The sequence below is a fragment of the Rattus norvegicus genome, chromosome Y, assembly GCF_036323735.1.
Source record: "Rattus norvegicus strain BN/NHsdMcwi chromosome Y, GRCr8, whole genome shotgun sequence".
NCBI lineage: Eukaryota > Metazoa > Chordata > Mammalia > Rodentia > Muridae > Rattus > Rattus norvegicus.
The window spans coordinates 39,760,196-39,786,839 of NC_086040.1; the positions used below are offsets into that span (position 1 = coordinate 39,760,196).

At 35.7% G+C, this 26,644-nt stretch overlaps 1 long non-coding RNA gene across 1 annotated transcript in view; it reads left to right on the top strand.

Annotated features, from left to right (window-relative positions):
• The first annotated feature begins 6,454 nt into the window (after positions 1-6,454).
• Positions 6,455-26,644, top strand: part of LOC134484264 (uncharacterized) — a 31,096-nt gene continuing 10,906 nt past the window's right edge. The window contains exon 1 of the long non-coding RNA XR_010061679.1: positions 6,455-6,813. This is a non-coding gene — a long non-coding RNA (uncharacterized LOC134484264). The remainder of the gene's footprint in view (positions 6,814-26,644) is intronic.

The window sequence follows — 26,644 nt, forward strand, 5'->3', positions numbered from 1 at the left end:
CAATTATGAGAATGTATGCATGTGTGTGTGTGAGTGTGTGTGTGTGTGTGTGTGTTTGTGTAAGAATGTAATTGTGACTCTGCTAGCAGAACCCGTGAGAGAGAGACCCAACCGCCTGGTCAGGTGGGCACTCCTGAGGCTGCAGAGCTGAAGAGACCACCAACACTGCCCACCCCTGCCCACATCCCTGGCCCAAGAGGAAATTGTAGAAGGCCTCTGGGCTCCCGTGAGGGAGGGCCCAGGAGCGGCAGGACCCCTGCCTGAGACACCGCCAGAACCTGAAGGAAACAGACTGGATAAACAGTTCTCTGCACCCGAAACCTGTGGGAGGGAGAGCTAAACGTTCAGATAGGCAGACAAGCCTGGGAAACCAGAATAGACTGCTCTCTGCACATACATCTCGGAAGCAAGAGGTAAAAACAAAAGGCCATCTGGAACCTGATGCACTGAAGATCCCAGAAAGGGTGGCGTAGATCTTCCTGGTTGCTGCCGTCACAGAGAGCCCGTGGGCAGCACCCTGTGAGTGAACTTGAGCCTCAGGATCACAGGCAAGACAAACTTTTCTGCTGCAAGTGACCTGCCTGGTGAACTCAAGACACAGGCCCACATGAACAGCAGTAGACATGTACAGAGGAAAAACTACATGCCCAAAAGCAGAACACTCTGTCACCATAACTGACTGAAAGAGAGGAAAACAGGTCTACAGCACTGCTGACACACAGGCTTATAGGACAGTCTAGCCACTGTCAGATAGCAGAACAAAGTAACACTAGAGATAATCTGATGCCGAGAGGCAAGCACAAGAACCCAAGCAACAGAAACAAAGACTACATGGCATGATCGGAGTCCAATTCTCCCACCAAAAAAAAACATGGAAAATCCAAACACACCAGAAAAGCAAGATCTAGTTTCAAAATCATATTTGATCATGATGCTGGAGGACTTCAAGAAAAACGTAAACAACTCCCTTAGAGAAACACAGGAAAACATTAATAAACAAATAGAAGCCTACAGAAAGGAATCACAAAAATCCCTGAAAGAATTCCAGGAAAGCATAAATAAACAAGTAGATGCCCATAGAGAGGATACAAAAATCCCTGAAAGAGTTCCAGGAAAGCACAATCAAACAGTTGAAGGAATTAAAAATGGAAATAGAAGCAATCAAGAAAGAACACATGGAAAAAACCCTGGATATAGAAAACAAAAAGAAGAGACAAGGAGCTGTAGATACAAGCTTCACCAACAGAATACAAGAGATGGAAGAAAGAATCTCAGGAGCAGAAGATTCCATAGAAATCATTGACTCAACTGTCAAAGATAATGTAAAGCAGAAAAAGCTACTGGTCCAAAACATACAGGAAATCCAGGAATCAATGAGAAGACCAAACCTAAGGATAATAGGTATAGAAGAGAGTGAAGACTCCCAGCTCAAAGGACCAGTAAATATCTTCAACAAAATCATAGAAGAAAACTTCCCTAACCTAAAAAAAGAGATACGCATAGACATACAAAAAGCCTACAGAACTCCAAATAGATTGGACCAGAAAAGAAACACCTCCTGTCACATAATTGTCAAAACACCAAACACACAAAATAAAAAAAGAATATTAAAAGCAGTAAGGGAAAAAAGTCAAGTAACATATAAAGGCAGACCTATCAGAATCACACCAGACTTCTTGCCAGAAACTATGAAGGCGAGAAGATCCTGGACTGATGTCATACAGACCCTAAGAGAACACAAATGCCAGCCCAGGTTACTGTATCCTGCAAAACTCTCAATTATCATAGATGGAGAAACCAAGATATTCCATGACAAAACCAAATTTACACAATATCTTTCTACAAATCCAGCAGTACAAAGGATATTAAATGGTAAAGCCCAACATAAGGGGGCAAGATATACCCTAGAAGAAGCAAGAAACTAATCGTCTTGGCAACAAAACAAAGAGAATGAAAGCACACAAACATAACCTCACATCCAAAAATGAATATAACGGCAAGCAATAATCACTATTCCTTAATATCTCTCAACATCAATGGCCTCAACTCCCCAATAAAAAGAAATAGATTAACAAACTGGATACGCAACGAGGACCCTGCATTCTGCTGCCTACAGGAAACACACCTCAGAGACAAAGACAGACATTACCTCAGAGTGAAAGGCTGGAAAACAACTTTCCAAGAAAATGGTCAGAAGAAGCAAGATGGAGTAGCCATTCTAATATCAAATAAAATCAATTTTCAACTAAAAGTCATGAAAAAAGATAAGGAAGGACATCATATTCATCAACGGGAATATCCACCAAGATGAACTCTCAATCCTAAATATCTATGCTCCAAATATAAGGGCACCTACATACGTAAAAGAAACCTTACTAAAGCTCAAAACACACATTGCACCTCACACAATAATAGTGGGAGATTTCACACCCCACTCTCATCAATGGACAGATCATGGAAACAGAAATTAAACAGTGATGTCGACAGACTAAGAGAAGTCATGAGTCAAATGGACTTAACGGATATTTATAGAATATTCTATCCTAAAGCAAAAGGATATACCTTCTTCTCAGCTCCTCATCGTACTTTCTCCAAAATTGACCATATAATTGGTCAAAAAACGGGCCTCAACAGGTACAGAAGGATAGAAATAGTCCCATGCGTGCTATCGGACCACCACGGCCTAAAACTGGTCTTCAATAACAATAAGGGAAGAATGCACACATTAACATGGAAATTGAACAATGCTCTACTCAATGATAACCTGGTCAAGGAAGAAATAAAGAGAGAAATTAAAAGCTCTTTAGAATTTAATGAAAATGAAGGTACAACATACCCAAACTTATGGGACACAATGAAAGCTGTGCTAAGAGGAAAACTCATAGCGCTGAGTGCCTGCAGAAAGAAACAGGAAAGAGCATATGTCAGCAGCTTGACAGCACACCTAAAAGCCCTAGAACAAAAAGATGCAAATACACCCAGGAGGAGTAGAAGGCAGGAAGTAATCAAACTCAGAGCTGAAATCTGAAGTAGAAACAAGTAGAAACAAAAAGGACCATAGAAAGGATCAACAGTACCAAAACTTGGTTCTTTGATTAAATCAACAAGATTTATAAATCCTTAGCCAGACTAAAGAGAGAACACAGAGAGTGTGTCCAAATTAACAAAATCAGAAATGAAAGGGGAGACATAACTACAAATTCAGAGGAAATTAAAAAAAATCATCAGATCTTACTATAAAAACCTATATTCAACAAAACTTGAAAATCATCAGGAAATGGACAATTTCCTAGAAAGATAACAGGAACCGAAGTTAAAGCAGGAACAGATAAACCAGTTAAAACACCCAATAACTCCTAAGGAAATAGAAGCAGTCATTAAAGGTCTCCCAACCAAAAAGAGCCCAGGTCCAGACGGGTTTAGTGCAGAATTCTATCAAACCTTCATAGAAGACCTCATACCAATATTATCAAACTATTCCCCAAAATTGAAACAGATGTATCACTACCGAATACCTTCTACGAAGCCACAATTACTCTTATACCTAAAGCACACAAAGACACAACAAAGAAAGAGAACTTCAGACCAATTTCCCTTATGAATATCCACGCTAAAATACTCAATAAAATTCTGGCAAACCGAATTCAAGAGCATATCAAAACAATCATCCACCATGATCAAGTAGGCTTCATCCCAGGCATGCAGGGATGGTTTAATATACGGAAAACCATCAATGTCATCAACTATATAAACAAACTGAAAGAACAAAACCACATGATCATTTCATTAGATGCTGAGAAAGCATTTCACAAAATTCAACACCCCATCATGATAAAAGTCCTGGAAAGAATAGGAATTCAAGGCCCATACCTAAACATAGTAAAAGCCATAAACAGCAAACCAGTTGCTAACATTAAAGTAAATGGAGAGGAACTTGAAGCAATCCCACTAAAATCAGGGACTAGACAAGGCTGCCCACTCTCTCCCTACTTATTCAATATAGTTCTTGAAGTTCTAGCCAGAGCAATCAGACAACAAAAGGAGATCAAGGGAATACGGATCGGAAAAGAAGAGGTCAAAATATCACTATTTGCAGATGATATGATAGTATATTTAAGTGATACCATAAGTTCTACCAGAGAACTACTAAATCTGATAAACAACTTTAGCAAAGTGGCTGGGTACAAAATTAACTCAAATAAATCAGTTGCCTTCCTCTATACAAAAGAGAAACAAGCCGAGAAAGAAATTAGGGAAACGACACCCTTCATAGTAGACCCAAATAATATAAAGTACCGCAGTGTGACTTTAACAAAGCAAGTAAAAGATCTGTACATTAAGAACTTCAAGACACTGAAGAAGGAAATTGAAGAAGACCTCAGAAGATGGAAAGATCTCCCATGCTCATGGATTGGCAGGATTAATATAGTAAAAATGGCCATTTTACCAAAAGCACCCTAGAGATTCAATGCAATCCCCATCAAAATACCAATCCAATTCTTCAAAGAGTTAGACAGAACAATTTGCAAATTCATCTGGAAAAACAAAAAACCCAGGATTGCTAAAATTATCCTCAACAATAAAAGGACTTCAGTGGGAATCACTATCCCTGAACTCAAGCAGTATTACAGAGCAATAGTGATAAAAACTGCATGGTATTGGTACAGATACAGACAGCCAGACCAATGGAATAGAATTGAGGACCCAGAAATGAATCCACACACCTATGGTCACTTTATTTTTGACAAAGGAGCCAAAACCATCCAATGGAAAAATGATAGCATTTTCAGCAAATGGTGCTGGTTCAACTGGAGGTCAACATGTAGAAGAATGCAGATGGATCCATGCTTATCACCCTGTACAAAGCTTAAGTCCAAGTGGATCAATGACCTCCACATCAAACCAGACACACTCAAACTAATAGAAGAAAAACTAGGGAAGCATCTTGAACACATGGGCACTGGAAAAAATTTCCTGAAGAAAACACCAATGGCTTACGCTCTAAGATCAAGAATCGGCAAATGGGATCTCATAAAACTGCAAATCTTCTGTAAGGCAAAGGACACTTTGGTTAGGACAAAACGGCAACCAACAGATTGGGAAAAGATCTTTACCAATCCTACAACAGATAGAGGCCTTATATACAAAATATACAAAGAACTCAAGAAGTTAGACTTCAGGGAAACAAATAACCCTATTAAAAAAAGGGGTTCAGAGCTAAACAAAGAATTCAGAGCTGAGGAATGCCAAATGGCTGAGAAACACCTAAAGAAATGTTCAACATCTTTAGTCATAAGGTCAATGCAAATCAAAACAACCCTGAGATTTCACCTCACACCAGTGAGAATGGCTAAGATCAAAAACTCAGGTGACAGCAGATGCTGGCAAGGATGTGGAGAAAGAGGAACACTCCTCCATTGTTGGTGGGATTGCAGACTGGTAAAACCATTCTGGAAATCAGTCTGGAGGTTCCTCAGAAAATTGGACATTGAACTGCCTGAGGATCCAGCTATACCTCTCTTGGGCATATACCCAAAAGATGCCTCAACATATAAAAGAGACACGTGCTCCACTATGTTCATCGCAGCCTTATTTATAATAGCCAGAAAATGGAAAGAACCCAGATGCCCTTCAACAGAGGAATGGATACAGAAAATGTGGTACATCTACACAATGGAATATTACTCAGCTATCAAAAACAACGAGTTTATGAAATTCGTAGGCAAATGGTTGGAACTGGAAAATATCATCCTGCCCAATCACAGAAAGACATACATGGTATGCACTCATTGATAAGTGGCTATTAGCCCAAATGCTTGAATTATCCTAGATCCCTAGAACAAACGAAGCTCAAGACTGATGATCAAAATGTGAATGCTTCACTCCTTCTTTAAATGAGGAAAAAGAATACCCTTGGCAGGGAAGGGAGAGGCAAAGATTAAAACAGAGACTGAAGGAACACCCATTCAGAGCCTGCCCCACATGTGGCCCATTCATGTACAGCCATCCAATTAGACAAGATGGATGAAGCAAAGAAGTGCAGACTGACAGGAGCAGGATGTAGATCGCTCCTGAGAGACACAGCCAGAATACAGCAAATACAAAGGCGAATGCCAGCAGTATACCACTGAACTGAGAATAGAACCCCCGTTGAAGGAATCAGAGAAAGAATTGGAAGAGCTTGAAGGGGCTCGAGACCCCATATGTACATCAATGCCAAGCAACCAGAGCTTCCAGGGACTAAGCCACTAACTAAAGACTATACATGGACTTACCCTGGACTCTGACCTCATAGGTAGCAATGAATATCCTAGTAAGAGCACTAGTGGAAGGGGAAGCCCTGGGTCCTGCTAAGACTGAACCCCCAGTGAACTAGACTGTGGGGAGGAGGGTGGCAATGAGGGGAGGGTTGGGAGTAGAACACCCATAAGGAAGAGGAGGGGGGAGGTGGTTGTTTGCCCGGAAACCGGGAAAGGGAATAACACTCGAAATGTATATAAGAAATACTCAAGTTAATAAAAAAGAAAAAAATAATGTAATTGTGAGATTGCATGAAATTTGGGCCCAGCTGAATTTCAGTGGAAATGTATCAATGCACATTTATTGAATCCAGGTGTGAAATTATATGTTTATGCATATTTGTCTATGTAAAAGTTTTTAATTCTGTAATTGCTATGCACTTCTCATGGTTTAATAGATGTTGATGGCTCCAAGCTTCTCCCTAGCCTGTCAAGCAAAAAGCATAAGGACAAAATGGAAAAGGCTCCAGCAAGTAATCTTCTACTTTATCTCCTGCTGTTTCAGAATGAGGTGGTAAGTGCCAGAGACTGCAGTTTCTGGTCTCAGAAGGCAGACCAGTTACACTAGCACAGCATAGTGACTTGGACATAGATAAGTAAATCAGGTACAGAAACTTAGTAACTTAAACTTAGATAAGTAAACTTATTATTATACAGCAACCCAAAATATCTTGTTAGACAAAATCTTATCACATATCTCGTAAGACAAAGTCTTACCCTCAGCTAACACCCTTCATTCTCAGCTTCTTCAAGAAGAACGAACAGGAGAAAGATCAATCTTAGGGCTGGCCCATGGCAAGGAGGTGTATTATTTGTTTTAGGATGAAAGGTAGTATTGGTATTTGTTAAAAATATTTGGTTCATACCTTGTTAGTTTCTCTGTGTCCTTTCTTAGTTTCTCTTTCCATGATCTGTGCATTTATGACAGTGTGGTATTGTATATGGAATTATGTATGCTTTGAGCTTAATAAAGTTTAATTGGTGAATGAGTATGCCCTTCATTTTGTAGCATAATTATTCAGTATTGATTTTTTCTTGGTATATTTTTCATTTGATGAGTATGAAATGTCCTTCATTACCATTTTTCATAAATTTTCCTTGAAAGTCTCTTTCATTTGATATTAGAGTGGTTACGCCAGGTTCTTTCTTGGGAACATTGGCTGGATAATTTTTTCCCACCTTTCATTCTGAACATATATTTGTCTTTGTCATTGGATTGTGTTGTTTAAGCAGCAAAATGCTGGGATATATATATATATATATATATATATATATATATATATATATATATATATATGCATACACACACACACACACACACACACACACACACACACACTCTTTATGTAGAATTGAGTCCTTTGGTGTTTTGTTTTATTTGGGACCAATATTTGCTTTTTTCTGTTAATTTTTTTGTTAGATATCAAATTACGTTTCTGTGGCTATCTTCTTTAACTCTTTAGTGTTTTTTCAAAGTAGATTATTTTCTTGCTTTGTGTGGGGGTGTAGTTTCCCTCCTTGTTCTGGAACATTAGATATATTATCTTTTGAAGGACTGGATTTGTGGAAATATATTTTCTAAATTTGCTATTGTGTGGCATAACTTGATATCTCCATCTATGTTGTTAAGAGTTTTTATAGTAGCATGGGTTGACATTTTTGTTCTTTTAGAATCTGTGTGATATATGCCCAGGATCTGTGTCTTTTATGAAGTCTGGTGGAATTCTGATAGGTTTGCCTTTTTATGTTAGTCGACCTTTTTGCCTTACTGCTTTTAATATTTTTTCTTTGATTTGTGGACTTTATACTTTGACTATTATATGATGGGAGAAAATTCTTTTCTGGTCTAATTTTTTGGAGTACTATTTACTTCTCATATATTGTCTCTTTCTTTAGGTTAGGGAACATTTGTAGTATAATTTTGTTGAAGATATTTACTGGCCCTTCATAGTGGGAGTCTTCATTCTCTTCTATACCTATAATCCTTAGGTTTTATCGACTCATTTTGTCTGAAATTTTTGGGATGTTTTGGGTTAGGAGTTTTTGTGTTTTGCATTTTTTGACAGTAGTGTCAATGTTTTCTATGGTACCTTCTGTCTCTGATAATCTTTTCATCTTTTATGTTCTGTTGTTTGATGCTTGCATTCTTGAATCCTAATTTCTTTCCCAGGTTTTCCATATCCAGAGTGACTCTTTTTGTGTGTTTTTGTTGTTGTTGTTGTTGCTGTTTAAATATTTTTTTTCATGATGGGTTGTTCAATTCCTCCACCTGTTTGATTATGGTCTCCTGTAATTCTTTAAGGGAGTTTTGTGTTTCCTCTACAAGGGCTTCTATCTCTTTACATCTGTTGTCCTGTATTTCTTTGATGGAGTTATTTATGTCTTTCTTAAAATCCATTAACATCATCATGTTAAGTGATTTGAAGTACAAACATTTCTTTTTCTTTTCTGTTCTGTTGAGGGTATCCTAGCCTTGCGTTGGTGTGAGAACTGAGTTCTGATTATGTCATGTAGCCTTGGTTTATGTTGCTTAGGCTATTATACTTCCCTCTTGCCATCTCGTTATCTCTGGGGTTAGCTGGTTTTACTGTCTCTGACAATGGATTGATCCTCCTGTAAGCCTGTGTGTCAGCACTCCATGGAGATTAGGTCTTTCCTGAAGCATCTTGTGTACCAAAGCTGTGGAACAGGTTCAGCTACAAGGAATAGATAGAAATCAAAAGTATCCTGTAGCAGACTGCCCCTCTCTTCCTGGGTTCTGAGGACTCTGAGAAGTGGTAGTCTCTAATGTGATCTTGAGTGTGTCAGTACTCCTGGAAATCCAGCCATTTCCTGGTGGTGTCTGGGCACAGAGAGGTGAGGTACAGGTTCAGCTATGGAAACATAGCTTTGGGTCCTCTTGATTTTTAATCTTTCACTGGAACAGCCCACAAATGAAATTTGACTCTGTGACCAGTGAGCCCCTAGGAATGATCATCCCTTTTTATCTTCAGAGACTGGACAAAACATGAGTGGCGCCTGACATTTTTACATGGGCGCTATGAATTAAAATAAGGTATCATATTCTTACATGTCAAATGTATTCCTAACTGAGATAATTGCTCAGACAACAAAGCATTGCTGTTGAATATGAAATAGACTATCGTTGAAAAATAAAATGTTTAGACAATGTCATCTAGGTAATTGAATTTTAATATATTTATCAACTCACTTAATTACTTCATGATGGTTTAACCAACGCATGGAATGCATATTCATTAAAACGAAGAAAAGCATAAAGTTTATTTTTACAACTTTCTGAATCATGTAATAAATAATAAGTCTCCATTAATGTACCGGGATCCATAATAGTGGTATAGATTATGAATGAATAAAAAGTATTATGAGCTTTCTTTTATAAAAATTGCATAAAGATATAAGAAAAAAGAAAGAAGTGAATGCATAAATCAGTGTGTTGTAGGTGATTGTATGCAAATAATTCAAGAATCTATTTTAGAAATAAGTTCATTGAGACTGTCCTAAGAAAGTGACAGTTAAGTTAAATAAGATGAAAAATAATTGAACTATATTTCGGGCAATATTACAATAAATATAAGGTAAATAAAAGGAAAAATAGCTTGACATATACAAAAAGTAAATGTGAAAGAAGGTTGTATAGATTAAGTGATGGAAGAGAGGAAGAAATAAATCTGAAGCTTAGGCAAATAAAGCATATGGGCTTACAGAAACAATATAAGAGATATAAATTTTTATTTATGGAAAATATCTTAGAAATAATTGAATAGTTTTAAATAAGTTTGTTTAACTCAGTATGTATATAGGAAGGGACTCTGGTTACTTATGTATTATGAAATGATACCGAGAATGATTTGAAGGCTGTTTTTGAAGTCTAACTGGAAGTAGTGTCAGTGATAATGAAAAAGAGTCATATCAGAGAGCTATGTTGGAAATTGATGTTTTTGGTAGAAGAATGAGTGCGGGGAGGGCAAGAATCAAATAAAGCTAATGTCTTTTTTCTGAGCAAATGAAAAGGTGTTGGGATTATTTACTCTGATTTGAAATATTTCATGATAAGTGGGTTTAGGAGAATTTTAAAGGAATTTATTTTAGATTGATTTACTTCAAGATGCTTGAAAGAACCAGTAACTCACTAGACATTTCTACTTACTGTACATGGTTTTGTGATTTAAGCCATTACTCAGAGCATTATTAGCTGTTATATAAGAAAAAACTTAATTCAATATCTGTATTTATTAAGTTATATCTGGGAGTTCTTATTTAATAAAGAGCAAACCTATGATTATACTACATGTTTATTTAGTATATTCAGCAAATTATTTGCCCATTTACTTACTACAAACATTTTAGATTGCAATTAGAATTTAATCCAAATTTATGGGGGTTGACACGGCTGTTTGATTAGTATTTAATAGTTCATGAATGTGAATTTCACAGAAAGAAGTCATTTGCTCAGTTTTTGTAAATTTACAGACCCTAGAAGAGAAAAAAATATGTAATAAATTCTAGCTCTTCTAGTTTTTTTGTTTTTTTTGTTTTTTTTTTTTTGAGCTGGGGACCGAACCCAGGGCCTTGCGCTTCCTAAGCAAGCGCTGTACTACTGAGCTAAATCACCAACCCCTCTAGTTTTTATATTTAGTATTTTAGTGTGTTATGCAGAAATTCTGAATCCAGATGATTTTAACTATAATATCCAGTACTATTAAACATATGCACAGCATTTTACAACTATGAATAGTATATGCTTTCAGAAAATTTTCATTAAAAGAGCCAGAAATTCTTCATGACTTCTACCGAACATGGACATTGGGAACAGAATAAACTGCAAATAAGGAAATGCAGAAAGTGATTGACACACGCAAATTCTTGGTTTTAAATTTAACAATCGTGAATGTTATCGGATAGAGCTTTGAAAATAGAGTCAATGACAGGATGAAAAATACTGAAGAAGAGTATTTAAATTAAATTTTTACTAAATAAAAGAAAACAGTGGATCTGAAGGTAAGCTACTTTTAACAAATTGACCCTGATCTTCTGCCACTATTTATTTAATGCTTTGGTTTTTGTTCTTATATTATGTTTAGAAACATATCAATGATTCTCATTATTCTTAAATAAATGATATGCAGTTCAGCTGATTAAATATTCCACATTATCTTAATGTTCTTCTGTATCATTGGATATTAAAATTATAGAGATTATTTTGACTAGAATAAAATTTATTGTTTCCTTATCATATGAGAGAAGCAATTATTTACAGAGAATGGATACCTGATATTTTCTAAATACTGTCAATAGAGGTTTAAACCATATATATTAGCTCAATCATTTATACCTCCAAATGAAAGTCATTAAATGTTACTACACATATAGTACGTAAAGGAAGTGATATATAGGGATAAAACCAACACCTATGCTGCCACAATCATCTATTATCCCCATGATGAAAGCCAATCCTAGGAAGAGAAGATGGTACAGACACATTGAAGGATAAATCAGCTTCATTCAAAATGAGGATTGAGCTGAAAAGGGATTTGAACTAAGAATAGTTAATAATAATATAAATAAGGTTAATGTTATGAGACCTGGTTTACCTGATATGGTTGCCTTATCCCTTTAACTTGGGCAGTCACATTTCTGCTCCGTGGAATGAGACGTCTCCACCTTCTCTGCCCTCACATATTTCAGTTTGTCACATGGTCCTCAGGACATCCTTATACCTGGGGAGGTATTTTTCTTCTTGGAAATACAAAATGCTCATATTTCCTGACTTCGGAGACAGGGTTAAAAGGAAATGGGAAGTGAGTTACATACATACCACAACTCTTCTGTATTATTCCCTAAATGGGGGTTTTTCGAGGATGGGATACTTGAGGTGAGCAAAGGAAAGATGCTGCTTTATTTGAAATATTTTCTTACCTCATTCTGTGCCCCTGTAAAGGGCCCAGCCTTATCTCTCAGGCGTGGCCATGTTCCTGTCACTGCTCCCCTCCCTATTTCTTGCAGCTCTTAATTCTAGTTCCTGCTTGTCACTCTAGGTTTCATCTTGACCAGATTCAGCTCATTTTCCTGTGATCCTGCTCTGAAACATACACAAGTTTTTTTTTTTCTTTTGTTTCATTTTCAATCGTTTAATGTTTATGTTGGCTTTTGTTTTACCTCTTTTATGGAAGCCTTAGAGGAGAATCATTCAGGGATGTCTGTTTTGATTGGAATGAGAAAATAAAGAAAAAATCCCTTTTTAATTTTACAAGACATTTTCATATCTAAGTTTTTCACTAACATTTCCCACCATGCTAGTTTAACTCTCTGTCTTGTCCTGAGTTCTTTCCTCTCATTGCTACTTGGATACTGCCTCGTAGGACTTACTGCAGAACCATGAATGCTGGCATACACGAGGTAGGAGTTGATTCTTCACCACTTTTCTAACCCTTTTTTAGATGTATCTTCCTTCTCTCTTGAGCTATTTGAATTAATTTGGATTACTGTACTCAATTGTATAGTACTATAGTGCTTGTGCCTTGAAAATATCTGTTATTATTGTTTTGTCATAGTTCTACAGCTCAGGGTTGGGCCTAGTTACATTTTGGAACATTATTCCAAGAAGTTTGTGAACTTGAAAAAAACCTAGGCAGCAGCTATCAATACTTTCAGATGGTACTTTAATACATGAGGGCTTAAAACCTTTAATAAATCATGGAAAAAGCAGTATGAGATTCCTGTTTCTGTAAAGTACTTGAAAAACAAAAAAGGGAAAAAGACCATGCCCCACTCACTTTTGTCTTCACGTAGGGTGCACAAATGTGACTTTAGTTTTGATGCCTTTTCTAGTTAGAACATAAAATTGTTTATGGTAGTTTGCGGTAATGGTTTGCTTCTATTAGTTTACGTTTTTGTGATTTTTTTTTGTCTTCATTATTCCCATTAGGGCCATGCTTCCCCATTTTGTATAGATAAAAGGTGGATTCAGTCCAGCTATTATTGTCCTGGGGAACAACCCACAATTTTGGGAACAAATGTCCGCAATTATATAGTTGACTATGGTTTGAAATCCTTCCTTGCCATCACTTTCTTGCAGCAACATAATTCTGTACTATCTCTTCAATAATTGACAACCCTATAATCCCATTATATATCTGTGTGTAGGGGGAAATGGGATTCTTTAAATTTTCTGTGTTATGTGGTTTTATTCTTCCATAAATTATTTCCCACAGCCACAGAGCACAGCACACTACCGCGCATTATTGAATGCTGGGATAATTGGGGAAGGGTAGTTTGAAATACATCACTGTTCTTTGTGTCAGAAATTTTTTTTCTTTTTTTTTTTTTTTCGGAGCTGGGGACCGAATCCAGGGCCTTGCGCATGGTAGGCAAGCACTCTACCACTGAGCTAAATCCCTAACCCCAGAGATTCTTATTTTTAATAAGTAATCCATCCTATAGAAATAGCTAATTAACTCTTGTATTCTCCTTCATATATGGGTGCTGCTGTGAATAAATTCCATTTTTCCATTGATAAACAAAAATAAAATCCCATAAAGGCACGAAAATACATAAAGAGGGAAAAGTATCCACAAAGAAAATGCATTTAAAATGGAGAAAAATATAAACAAAATGAGATCAAAATTTATAGCCAGAAATTATGAAATTAAAAATTTCATTATAAAACTACAAATTCGTAAGGTTAGATAATACAAATATATATTCATGCAAAGAGGAAAACATTAAATGCAATGTATGCACAAAGAGTTAACTCAAAATGTATTATATAAACCAAGATTGGAATGGAGCACTCACTGTTTCTGCTGTAGAGGCAAAAATGGAAGGACTACCACTAGGTTTACCCCAGGTTTATTGCATAGTGACAAATTTTCAAGAAAGGTGATGTTTCAAAAATAACTCACAAATAAATCATTGATAATTTAAACAAATACAAAAATAATAAAATATAGAAGAGCAACCCTAGTCAATGGTGATCTGATAGGATGCATAGGATTACTTCGATATTCTGGTATTTTTTGAGGCCTGTTATGTGAATGAGTTTATGGTCAAATTTGGAGAAGTTACAATGAGGTGAAGAGGAAAAGGTATATTCTTTTGTTTTAGGATGAAATGTTACCTAAATCTCTGTTAAATACATTTGGATTTTTCAAGTTATTAAAATAAATTCTGTTATTTTAACCGTATATGTTTACTTTCAGTTTCCATAAATTGTCCATTGATGAGAGTGCGGAGTTGAAGTCTCCTACAATTTATTGTGTGTGGTGCAATATTTGCTTTGACCTATATTTATGTTTCATTTATGAATTTAGGTGTCCTTGCATTTGAAACATAGTTGTTCAGAATTGAAAGTTCATCTTAGCATTATTTTTCTTTGACAAGTATGGTTACCTTCCTTATCATTTTTGATAACTTTGTGTTGAAAGTCAATTTTACTCGATATTAGAAAGGCTACTCCAGCTTGTTTCTTGGGAACATTTGCTTAGAATTTTTCTCCAGGCTTTTACCCTGAGATACTCTTTCTTTGTCACTAAGGTGTATTTCCTGTATGCAGAAAAATCTTGGGTCCTCTTTACGTATTCAGTCTCCTAGTTTATGTCTTTTTATTTGAGGAATTGTGTTCATTGATGTTAAGAGATATTAAATTAAATGGACTATTGCTTTCTATTATTTTTGTTGTTAGAAAGGGAACTACTATTGTGTGGCTACCATCTTTTGGGTTTGTTGAAAGATTATTTCGCTACTTTTTGCTACGGTGTAGTTTCCCTCCTTGGGTTGGAAGTTTCCATCTACTATCATTTGTAGGGTTGGATTTGTGGAAAGATATTGTGTACATTTCACTTTGCCATGGAATGTCTTGGTTTCTCCATCCATGGTAATTGAAAATTTCACCAGATATCCTAGCCTGAAGATCCAGAAATGAATGCACACACCTACAGTCACTTTGTCTTCGACAAAGGTGCTAAAACCACGAAATGGAAAAAAGACAGAATTTTCACGAAATTACGGTTCAACTGGAGGTCAGCATATAGAAGAATCAATTATGTAAACAAACCTCCGGGGGATGGCAAATGAACATCTTATTAGATGCTGATAAAAATTTAAAAAAATAAATATTTCTTCATGTTATAAGTCTTGGAAAATATCAGGAATTCAACGGCCATACGAAAACATATTAAGTATTAAAAAAAAAAAGTAGCCAGCATCAAACTTACTGGAGAGAAATTTGAAGCAATACCACAAAAATCACGGACTGGAAAAGGTTGCCTAATCTTTACTTACTCCTTCAGTATGGTACTGGAAGTCTTATTCACAGAAAATAGAAAAAAAAAAAAAAAACACGGGGCAAAACGGAAAAATTTAGAAAGCCAGAAGCTAAAATATCACGATTTTTAGATGATGTGATTGTATATTTTAGTGACCCCAAAATTTCCACCAGAAAACTCCTTCAGCTGATAAACAACTTCAGCAAAGTGGCTGGATGTAAACTTAACTCAAACAAATCTATAGCATTTTACTTCAAGGATAAACAGTTTGAGGGGAACTTAAGGAAATAACAGCCTTCCCAATAGTCACAAATAAGAAAAAATACCTCAGGTTTACTCTAAACAAGCAAGTGAAATTCTGTATGACAGGAACTTCAAGTCTCTGAAGAAAAAAAAAAACATTGACGAAGGTCTCATAAGATGGAATAATTTCCCATGCTCATGCATGGGAAGGGTTAATATTGTAAAAATGGCCATCTTGCCAAAAGCAGTCAACAGATTCTAGGCAATCACCATCAAAATTCCAACTCAATTCTTCACAGAGTTAGAAAGACCAATTTGAAATATTAATATGAATATTAATAAAAATTGATCTGAACGGTACAGAGACAGTGAGGTAGATCAATGGACTATAGACACTTGATATTTGACAATAAACCAAAACCATCCAATGGAAAGATAACATTTTCAACAAATGTTTCTCATTCGACTGGAGGTTACCATGTAGAAGAATGGAAATCTATCAATTCTTATCACCCTGTGCAAAGCAGAAGTCGAAGTGGATCAAGTATCTCCACAAAAAATGACATATAATCTTAAACTAATAGAAGAAAAAGTGGGTAAGTTTCCTGTACAGAACACCAATGGCTTTTACTCCAAGATCAAGAATCTACAAATGGGACTTCATAAAGCTCTTGTAGGGCTAGGGCTGTGGCATTTGGAAAAAGGTACAATCAACAAATTACGAAAAGATCTTTACCAATCTTCCATCTGATAGAGGGATAGAATCAATCTATACAAAGACTCAAATAGTCCTTTCAAAAATGCTGTATAGCGCTAAACAAAGAATTCTCTACTGAGGAATATCAACATCCTTAGCCATCAGGATAATGCAAATCACAAAATTCTAAGGTTACACGCACTCCAGTTAGAATGGCTAAAGTAAAAAAATGAGATGACAACAGATGCTGGCAAGGAGGTAGAGAAAGACAAACTCTCCTCCATGTTTGGTCAGATTGCAAGCTTGTACAACCACTCTGGAAATCAGTCTGGAGTTTTCTCACAAAGTTGGATATAGGACTACCTGAGGATACCACAAACCCACTTCTTGGATATATATCCAAAAGATCTCCAACATATAAGAAGGTCAGGTGATGCTACAGGTTGAGAGCACCTTTCTTTTTTATAATAGCCAGAAGTTGAAAAGAAACCAGATGTCTGTCCACATAGTAATGATAAAGGAAATGTGGTACATTTACACACCTGTGTTCTTCTAAGTTATCAAAAACAAAGTTTGTATAAAATTCTTAAGATGGAAGTAGAAATTATCATTCTGTGTGAGGTAACCCAGTCACAAAAGAATGCAAATGGTAAACATTTATTAGAAGTGTGTATCAGCCCAAAAGTGTGGAATACACAAGAAAGAATTCTCAGGTCATATGAAACCCAAGCAGAAAGAGGACCAAAATGCAGATGTTACATTCCTTCTTAGAAGGGGAAAAATATTCATGGTAGGAAATACAAGGATAAGAGTTAACCAGGGACTGAAGAAAGGGTCAACCAGAGACTGCCTCTTGTTAGGATCTGTCCCATATGCAGTCACACAAACCAGTCACTATTGCTGATGCAAACATGCCCTTGTTGACAGGACTCAGATAAGGATATCTCCTGAGAGACTCTGACTGAACCCTACTGACACTGGTGAGGATGATTGTAGCTAAACATTGGACTGAACAAGATGGTTCAATGGAGTTGTTAGAGAGCTGAAGGGGTTTGCAAAACCCCAGGAAGAACAATAATATCAACCAACCAGACCCCACTAGAAATTTGAGGGATCAAACCACCAACTAGTGAGTAAAGATTGAGGGACCCATGAGTGCAGCCACATATGTGGCAGAGGATTGCACTGTCTAACATCGTTGAAAGGAAAAGCCCTTAATCCTGTGAAGACTTGTTTCCCAATGTAGGGTAATGCCAGGGCATTGAAGATGAAGTGGATTGGTGGGAATGGGAACATCCCCAGCGATGTCATGTATCTGGTGGGGGTTATGGGAGAGGGAGGAAAAGAGATAACATTTGAAATATAAATACATAAAATAGTCAGGAAATTATTAGATAAAAATGACATTTTGTCTCATTAAATTAATCATACAGTAAAATATCATTTCCCATTTCTGATATTGGCACAAATGTTAGAGTTTGGCATTAACTTCCTTTGGTCTCTTTTGCTGTCTATACCCAACATGTCCCTTTTTGTTATGAGTTATATAAACAAAAATCTATTTTTCAATTTAAAGGAATATAGATTGAAAAAATACTGATATCATTTGAGAAAGAAAGATACTAACAATTTTACTATACTTCCCTTTATTAAAAGTTAGACAACTCCTTGAAAAAACTTCAATGGATAATATCAAATATGTTTGTAGTAATGGTACATCAAAAAATTTTTGTTAATAGCCACAAACAAGAAATGTTTCTGATATTTATGCATTATGGTATTTGATTATGGAAGAAACTGAATGATCTTAGATTTTGAAAATAATGTATATAAATCATTTATTTTTAATTTTTGTTGACAGAAGTAAATTATCAACGAATACATATAAACAATGTGGCACAAACTTATACATAGAGCAAATTAAATATATACTTAATGAACCAAAGGTGAGCAATCATGTATAAAAGCAAGATATATCATGGGGTTGGGGATTTAGCACAGTGGTAGAGTGCTTTCCAAGGAAGTTCAAGGCCCTGGGTTCGGTCCCCAGCTCCGAAAAAAAAAAAAAAAACAACAAAAAAAAAAGATATATCATTGAGTCTACCTACAGTTGGAGTTAAGAGATGATTCATGATTCCATGTATTTCTTTCTAGACACCTAATAAGATAAAATTAATGTTGGAAAATGCTTAAACTGCAATTAGTAGGTTAGATCGAATATACATATTTAAACATTGCATTTGAAAAAATATACATAATGTATTTTCAAGTTTATGTACAGCATATACTAAAATACACTATCTCCACAAATTATCAATATGACTCAAGCAATTTCTATGCTCATATTAAAGTTGAATTAGCAAGCATACATATACATGTATGTGTGTATGTACACACACACAGGCACACACACACACACACAATACTCCTAAAAATTTAAAACAAATTAGCAAATAATAAATTCATTCAGAGAAAACCATGTAAAGTGATGAACTAAATTTCCAGAATAATGCTCTCGCAAAAGAATACTTTCAGGCATATAAAACATTGCCTCAGGATTTTTAAGAAAAATACGTATGTGGCCAATATATGTAATCAGATCCCAGTTAGACTTATCACTCAGAATTGAAGTAGAAATTGAAGTGGACCGGGGAAAATATTAAATAACAGGGTTAACTATATTTTTTTCAATTATAAAAAAGAAACATTGGAGAAACAGGTGAAAGGACACAACAGGTAAGATTGCTTTCTATTAAGCATTGATATCTAAATTTAGTCTTTATAGTCTATATAATAGACAGAGAAAAGTAAATCTTACAAGTTGTTTCTTGACTTAAACACATTTTTCATGGCTTGTGAATATACCCAGAAACATTCAAGACAATGTAAAGGGATAGATGCAGTGTTTAAACTAGTAAAAGACCTTTTGTTTATTTACTAGTTATGAATGTATTTTTGTAGCATTTCTTCTCAGGTTTCTGTTTGATACTTTATAAACCCGGCCTTTGGTGTGGTCGGTGCTTAAATTTAACTGAACATGGCTGAATATGACAATATAATAGAAATGGATCCTTGGTGCAGAGAATACCTTTGGTTTCAACCTGGTTGTAATGAAATTGTGGCCAGAGTGTGCACAATGAAACAGAAGGTAAGAAACTGTGGACTCGGGTACCGGGCTCTTTATGAGATTTCCCTTTTTAGTGTTGGCAGAATTGTTCCATGATATCAAGTGATTGTGCAGTGAGCTGGCCTTTTCTTTATTCCTGTAATGAAAGGAAATATTTGTTATTTTCAGTTCCTTCAGAGAGCTTGCTATGTGACTAGATCATTCAGCAACTCAGTATTAGGGTCTTAGATGTGCAATTTAATTTTAATGTAATTGCATTTAGGTGAAGCTGTGGGTCGTTTGAGTTTATTAAACAGGAATGGGTCACATGAGATTAGAAAGTGGGGTTAAAACAGTGTGGTTTGGAATATATCGAGCATGTGGGATATGAATGTAGAAGTAAGAATGATGCAGACAGTATAGTATAAGTGAGAGAGGCATAGAAGCGGTGTGGAAAAAGAACTGAGGGAGGTAGGATGAAGTTCAATGTCTGCAAACATGACATAAGGCAACCTGTCACTTTATAGGTTAGGTTAAAATAAATACTAAAATTGAAAACTGATACCTTATTTTTCTTTCTTTTTTTTGGAGCTGGGATAAGACCTTAATTTTTAATGCAATATACATCATGTTTGAGATAAAATGCCAGCAAGTGATATCAAAATAATATATTTATCTTATTTGATCTTAGTCATACTCTGCATAATTATTTGTTAAAAACATCACTTATCTTCCAATTGTGGTATCATTTAAAAAATCGCCTGTGAGGTAATAATTATTTATGGTAGAAGAGTATTATTATTATAAGAATATCAGCTGGAAAAAATGTGATTTGATTTATATTTTAAGTTGCTTTTTGCTTAATTTTTGCCCCTCTTGACATTCACTCATACTGAAATATAATTTTCAATGTTGATATACTACTATAAAAATATGTTTCTGCAGGGTTTTTGAAATTGCTCAATTATAAGTTCATATTATCCATAAACTTCAGGATACCCTCCACAAACCTCATAGATCCAAAGAGGATAAACAAGAAGAAAGGCTTAAATGCAGGTACTTGACTCTCACTTAGAATGGGGAATAAAATAGTCTTGGAGGGAGACTGAGGGAAGGAACTGGTTGGAAGAAGGAAGGGAGAAGAGAATGGATTATGTGTGGGAAGGGACAGGAGATATGGCCAGATAGTCATGAGAAGGAAAGGAAATCTTGAACTTATGGTGATGAGGACGTAGAGGAAATATCCAGGGTGAGAAAGAGTCCTGGGATAGGGTAGGTACCCACGAATCAATGGGGGTTTCCTAGGCTGTGACTTACATTGGTGATATGGAACATGAAGAGGTCAACGCCTGTGGCAAGGAAGTACCACCAGTGGAGGGTTAAAGACACCAGTACACCCACAAAGCATTCAACGTAAAATTCGTCAAGTCTAAAAGAAAATCAGCGACTGAGTGACTTGCCAGTGAAATTGAGATCCATCCCATAGTCAAGCAACAATTCATGGCATTATTAATGTTGTTCTATTACACTCGCAGATAGGCGCATGTTGTACTGAGAGACCCCACCCAGCAGCAGACTCAGGCAGATACAGACACCTACAGCCAAACAGTGGATGGAGCTTGAGGACAGTTTGGTGGCCCAAAAGGCAATAGAAACTGCACAGGAAGAACAACAGTGTCAACTAACTTAGACCCCGGGGTACTCTTAGAGCCTGAGCCCTAACCAAAGATGATGCACAGGGTGTAGCTAGGCCCCTGGTGCATATGTGGCAGACATGTAGATCAATCTTCATGTGGCTTCCGCAAAAACTTGAGTGGGGGAAGTCCTGAAAGTTGTAGCCTGACCGAGGAATCTGTTCCCAGACAGGGTTCCGTTGTCTAACTGCAGTTGGAGAGGATGTGCCTAATTCTGAAGAGATTTGATGTTTCAGAGTTGGGGCCATAACTAGGTGTGTCATCATCTTAGGAGAGAAGAGGAGTGAGACAGAGACTCTGTGAGGAAGTGACAAGGGAGGGGCAGCGTTTGGTATGGAAATTAAAAAAAAATAATTACTAAATTTGCTACATCTTTTTCAGTAATCTCCTAGATTATAGTCTCACTGTAGATAAATACTGTGTTGAAATCCAATCTCTATTTGTGGACTTCTATTAGGATAGCTGTTTAGTTTCTCTTTCCTTATCACAAGAGGTCATAAATAAGGGTCTAGCACTGCAATTTTCTTCAGAAGGCAGGCATAGATGTACCACAAACGAGGAGAGTAGGCAAACGAAATATAACTGAAAATTGAAGATTGAGCTAGAGTAGTGAACAGAAAAGTTATTTCCCATTTAATAACATGCCTTTTTATCATGAACAAATACAGGAACAGAAGATTCCATATATATATATAACATATAACATATTTTTGGTCTTAAATTTTCCTTTCCTTCAACTTCCCATAGATATTTCTAGTTTATATATATATATGCATGAACAGCACTTGAAACTCAGCAGAAGATTCAGTGCAATGACCATGCGATTTACCTTATCATTAAAGAAGGTGTTTTCCAACTCTTTATCTGACATAGGGATCATATCCATTGAATAAGACCCAATAACTTATTCTTCAAAAATATATTACATACTAGAACAAATGCTTAAAATAATAGCACAAAAATTATCAAAATGTACAGGAAAAATACTAAACCCACAAATCATTGGTTAAGTATAAATACAAATGAAAATGTTTATACTGTGTTGCTGAAAAATGTACCCTAGAATACAGATGCTCGGACTAAATTTTAATATAGCTACTATAGAAATCGATATAGAAACTAAAAACTGAAATCACTTGTGATTCAATAGTACCACTGAAAGAATATGTACCTGAAAGTATCTACCTATATATTTCTATGATACCTTTATTAAATGAGTTTATCTTCTCACTGTTCACAATATCCATGTTACAAAATTGGATAAATGACATATATAGACACTAGACCTTTATGTAACCAGAAAAAGAGAAAAATTACATAATTGGAATGGATATTGATGAAGCTAGATATCATTGTCCCAATTGAAAAGAATAGAACTGTGAGGACAAATGCCTTAATCTTATGAAAGTAGACAACTACAGTTTGTTTGACTTTGAATCCTCTTCTATAGAAGGGAAGTCAGATCTCATGTTGTAAACATGGTCAAAGTTTCCCATGTCTCAAATGGTTGTAGAGAGGATCCTACTACTCCTGTTTTGCTAAATGACCATGTTGTCAAACTGTCTTCCAATTCTTATTGTTTTTGTCCATAGATTACAGCTTTCATGAGCTGTGGTCAGAGAAATGTGTATGTGTGCTGTGCAACAATTACTGCTGATATGTGTAACTGGTATAAGTGCTAAGACTGTGAGAAGATGAACGCTGATCATACGGCTGGGGAAACATTGCAGAAAATGAGAAGAAAGAATGTGAGGATTGGGAGGATGCAATCGTGACCTCTGGACATGACACAGTTATTGGACCTATGGACTCACTGCATCTACCCTCGTATTCACAAGTCCAGCACATGATTAAGACAAGATTAGGCAACATCCCAGCACGCAGTACTCAGTAAAGGAATGGATTACAAAGAAAAGAAAAAATATAAAGAACATGAAACTGGAATGAGAATGTTCTGGAAAGAGTAGAACCAAGTTTAGGATAGGTGTGATCAAGGTACATTGTATATATGTATGAAGAATAAGTAAAAATTCCAAAATAAAAAATTCTGAAAATCTATTAAGACTTGTTGTAACCTCTGCAAGTCACTTTTTTCCCCTAAAAGTATCCTCACTTTTGGTAAGTTGCAGGAAAGTCAATGTTACATTAGTTCAGTGCATGGTGTCTGCATTATGGAAATATCAAACTGAGGGTCATTAATCTGTACAGATAAATTCTATCACCTGTTCAAATAAAATAAAATTAAACACTGTAATGATCCACCAAAACCAAACTGCACACTGGAGAGGTCAATGCAACCTGAAAAATGCCCTCTTCTTAACCTCAACCATTTTAATCTTTGAAACTCTGAATACATGTGAAGAAAAAAGGTCTATCCTGATACACAACATGTAGTATGGTGTCTTTGTGACTTATATGGCAAGACATTCAAGGTTGCACATTGCCTTCATTATGTCATTCATTTTAAAAATCCTAGGAGACCAAGATCTAAAATTCATGGGCTTTTGTACTGACAGCTATGGATTGCACTCTGTCCATGATAACTTTATGTATATTGGTTAAACTCTGAAAGTCAATTTGCTCCCTCACAAAATTAAATTGATTCATTGCTATGGTTATGATAATGATTTTTTGTAGAATAGTTATAAATTTCTCATGACAAAATGTGCTTCCTCTTCTGTTGGTTTGTCGGCTATTGATGAGCTTAACCCTCTTCCATCCCAACATAGCACTTACTATAGATTATTTTTCACTGTCGATCTTATATACACTAAAGATAGGAAAAACACTGAAAATAGTATGGGCTTTGTTTTCTGTCCCAAAAGTTCTTTTTTTGAATTCTTCTTCATCATTTTCATCACCACCACCACCAACAACAACAATGACATCATCACCATCATCATCTAATTTACATGAAACTGAATTTGAAATTTTATTACACAATGAAATGAGGAGTATTCCCTTTGAAGCAGAGATATTGATGAAGACTAACTCCTGTGCAGTCATTTTAGTGTTATAAAGACATTGCCAAAATTGCTTCAGATGATTTATTGAAATGCTAGCGCTCTTTGCAACTGGTTTTGAGATTCCCTTAGTGAAAGAATGGTCTTCTACAGCAAGACCTTCATTAACAGAAGTTTGATTTAAACCATGTACCAACGAAGTGAAATTGTGCCAGAAATAAAATAGTGCCTCTCCAGAAACAGCTTTTATCCAATAATTCACATCTACTTCTATTTCTTAATTGCTATATTGATATGGGCTTAGGATACAATATATTCTGATTTATTAATGGTATTTTAGTTTTATTTGGTAAATTGTGAAAATTTCAAAGGAACATACCTATATCCCATACAACTTTTAATTTGAACTTGAAGAGTTTCATGAAAATTGAAGTATCAAAAATGTATATCTTCCCATTGAAAATGTGTAACATCCATCATGTGAAATACCCACTATACCCCAATGGATTGATGTCTCTGAAAGCATTTAAAGACTGCATTACTTTAAGCGTGCAGAAGCTTCACTCATATAGTTGCAGTTCCAGATTGGCTGTAAACAAATCACTTTCTGTGAGTTGGAAAGTGACTAAAACTTTTGATATGAAACTAGTTAGGACTTTGAGAAAAGGGAGCAGACAGGCCATATAAAGTATGTTTTTAAAATTCTTTTCTTTAAAATAGACTTTTTTATGCAATATATTTTTTACGGTTCCTCTACCCTCTATTTCTCCCCCTTCTTCTATACCTCTCCTGTCACCTGTATCTACATTCCTTCTGACTCTCAGTAGATAACAAAAAATCATCTAAGGGACAAAATTAGGGTAAAGGTTAATGAACTGGAGTAGAACAAAAGAAGCAGATAGCAAAGAGCCAATAAAAGGCACAAGAATCAGGTACAGACACAGGGACCCAGACTTCCATTCACATACTGGATAATTCTAAGTAAACGTAAAACCAGGAAACAATATATACAAAATCATACAGAGTAGCAATTAATAGATAATTAAACAAATTAAAATAAGGTAAAAGAAATTGTGAAGGAAATGTCCTGGTGGATTATGAGACAACGATTCTCCAAAGATAATTTTGAGTTCCCTTAGTGCTTTTTATGCAGTCTACCCTTAAAATTGAATTGTGTACCCAGTGAGAGTCCCTTGGAGAAAAGTATGCTTTCATTTCAAATTATTACCCATTGGAGATAATTTCTGGTTGAGAGATAAGGTGATGTTCAGGGCTTGGCTTCTTTAAAGGGCTAATTAACAGGTAACGAGTTCTGTGAGGTGTTGTCTTCTGAGCAATATTCAGTTGTGACACTCAGGAATTCGCAATAATTACATCTATCTGAACAGACCCTAAATTATGTTGACCCTGCCTATTCAAAGTTACTAAGGGCAGTGCTGGAAAATAAAAGATGATGTAGCCACTGGTGTCTTACTAGGGGTTAAATGTTTAGCTTCATGCCCTTGTTCACCAAAAAGGCTCAAGTTATATCCAGGGGTTCATGAAGGAAAATATAAAGATATTCACGTGCTATCAGGATTTAGTCCAAAGAGATTATGTTGGTTGGGGAGGATGAGGTTGAGAGTATAGAGGGCTTACATTCATGTTTTGTGCATGTATGGAATTGTCAAAGAATAACTTCCTTTCTTAAAACTTCTAAATGTAACCACAAAGAAAATTTGGGAGATATTCTTTCAAATCTGCTCTATTTGTTTTAAAAATTGTGTCTCATTGTGTAGCTCAAATTACCCTAGAACTGCCAGTGTTCTGTCTCCTGCATCCCCTGCTCTTTTATCAGGTTTACTCAATATTGACAAAATTATAGAATATATGTAAATATTCTGTTTTTCAAGTTTCATTAAATAATGCATTATTCTGTCATTTGTTTTTCAATTAACAATATATCTTGAATACATGTGCATGGGGAATTTCTTCATGGAATATCATGCATTTAATTAATGGTAGTATACTCATTTGTTTAAATAATAATCTAATTGTGCCATTCAGATCATTTTCATTTTCATTAACTAAAGTTCGCTACAGAAAGTACACTGACTCAGGCACTCTACTCAATGGTGATTATTTACATTATATTTTGTATAAATTACAAAACACATTGTTGGAATGATGTCAAGACTGTTAAGTAATGTAATACTTGTATAAATACTGCCAACTTTCCATTTCAGAAGACTCTAATAAATATATATTGCCATCAATTTTATATGAGAAACCATACTATACCATTCAAAGTTAAATGGTACATATATTTTAAAAAGGTATCAATCTCTAACTTCTGTCAGTTCTTTAATTAGTGGAAGG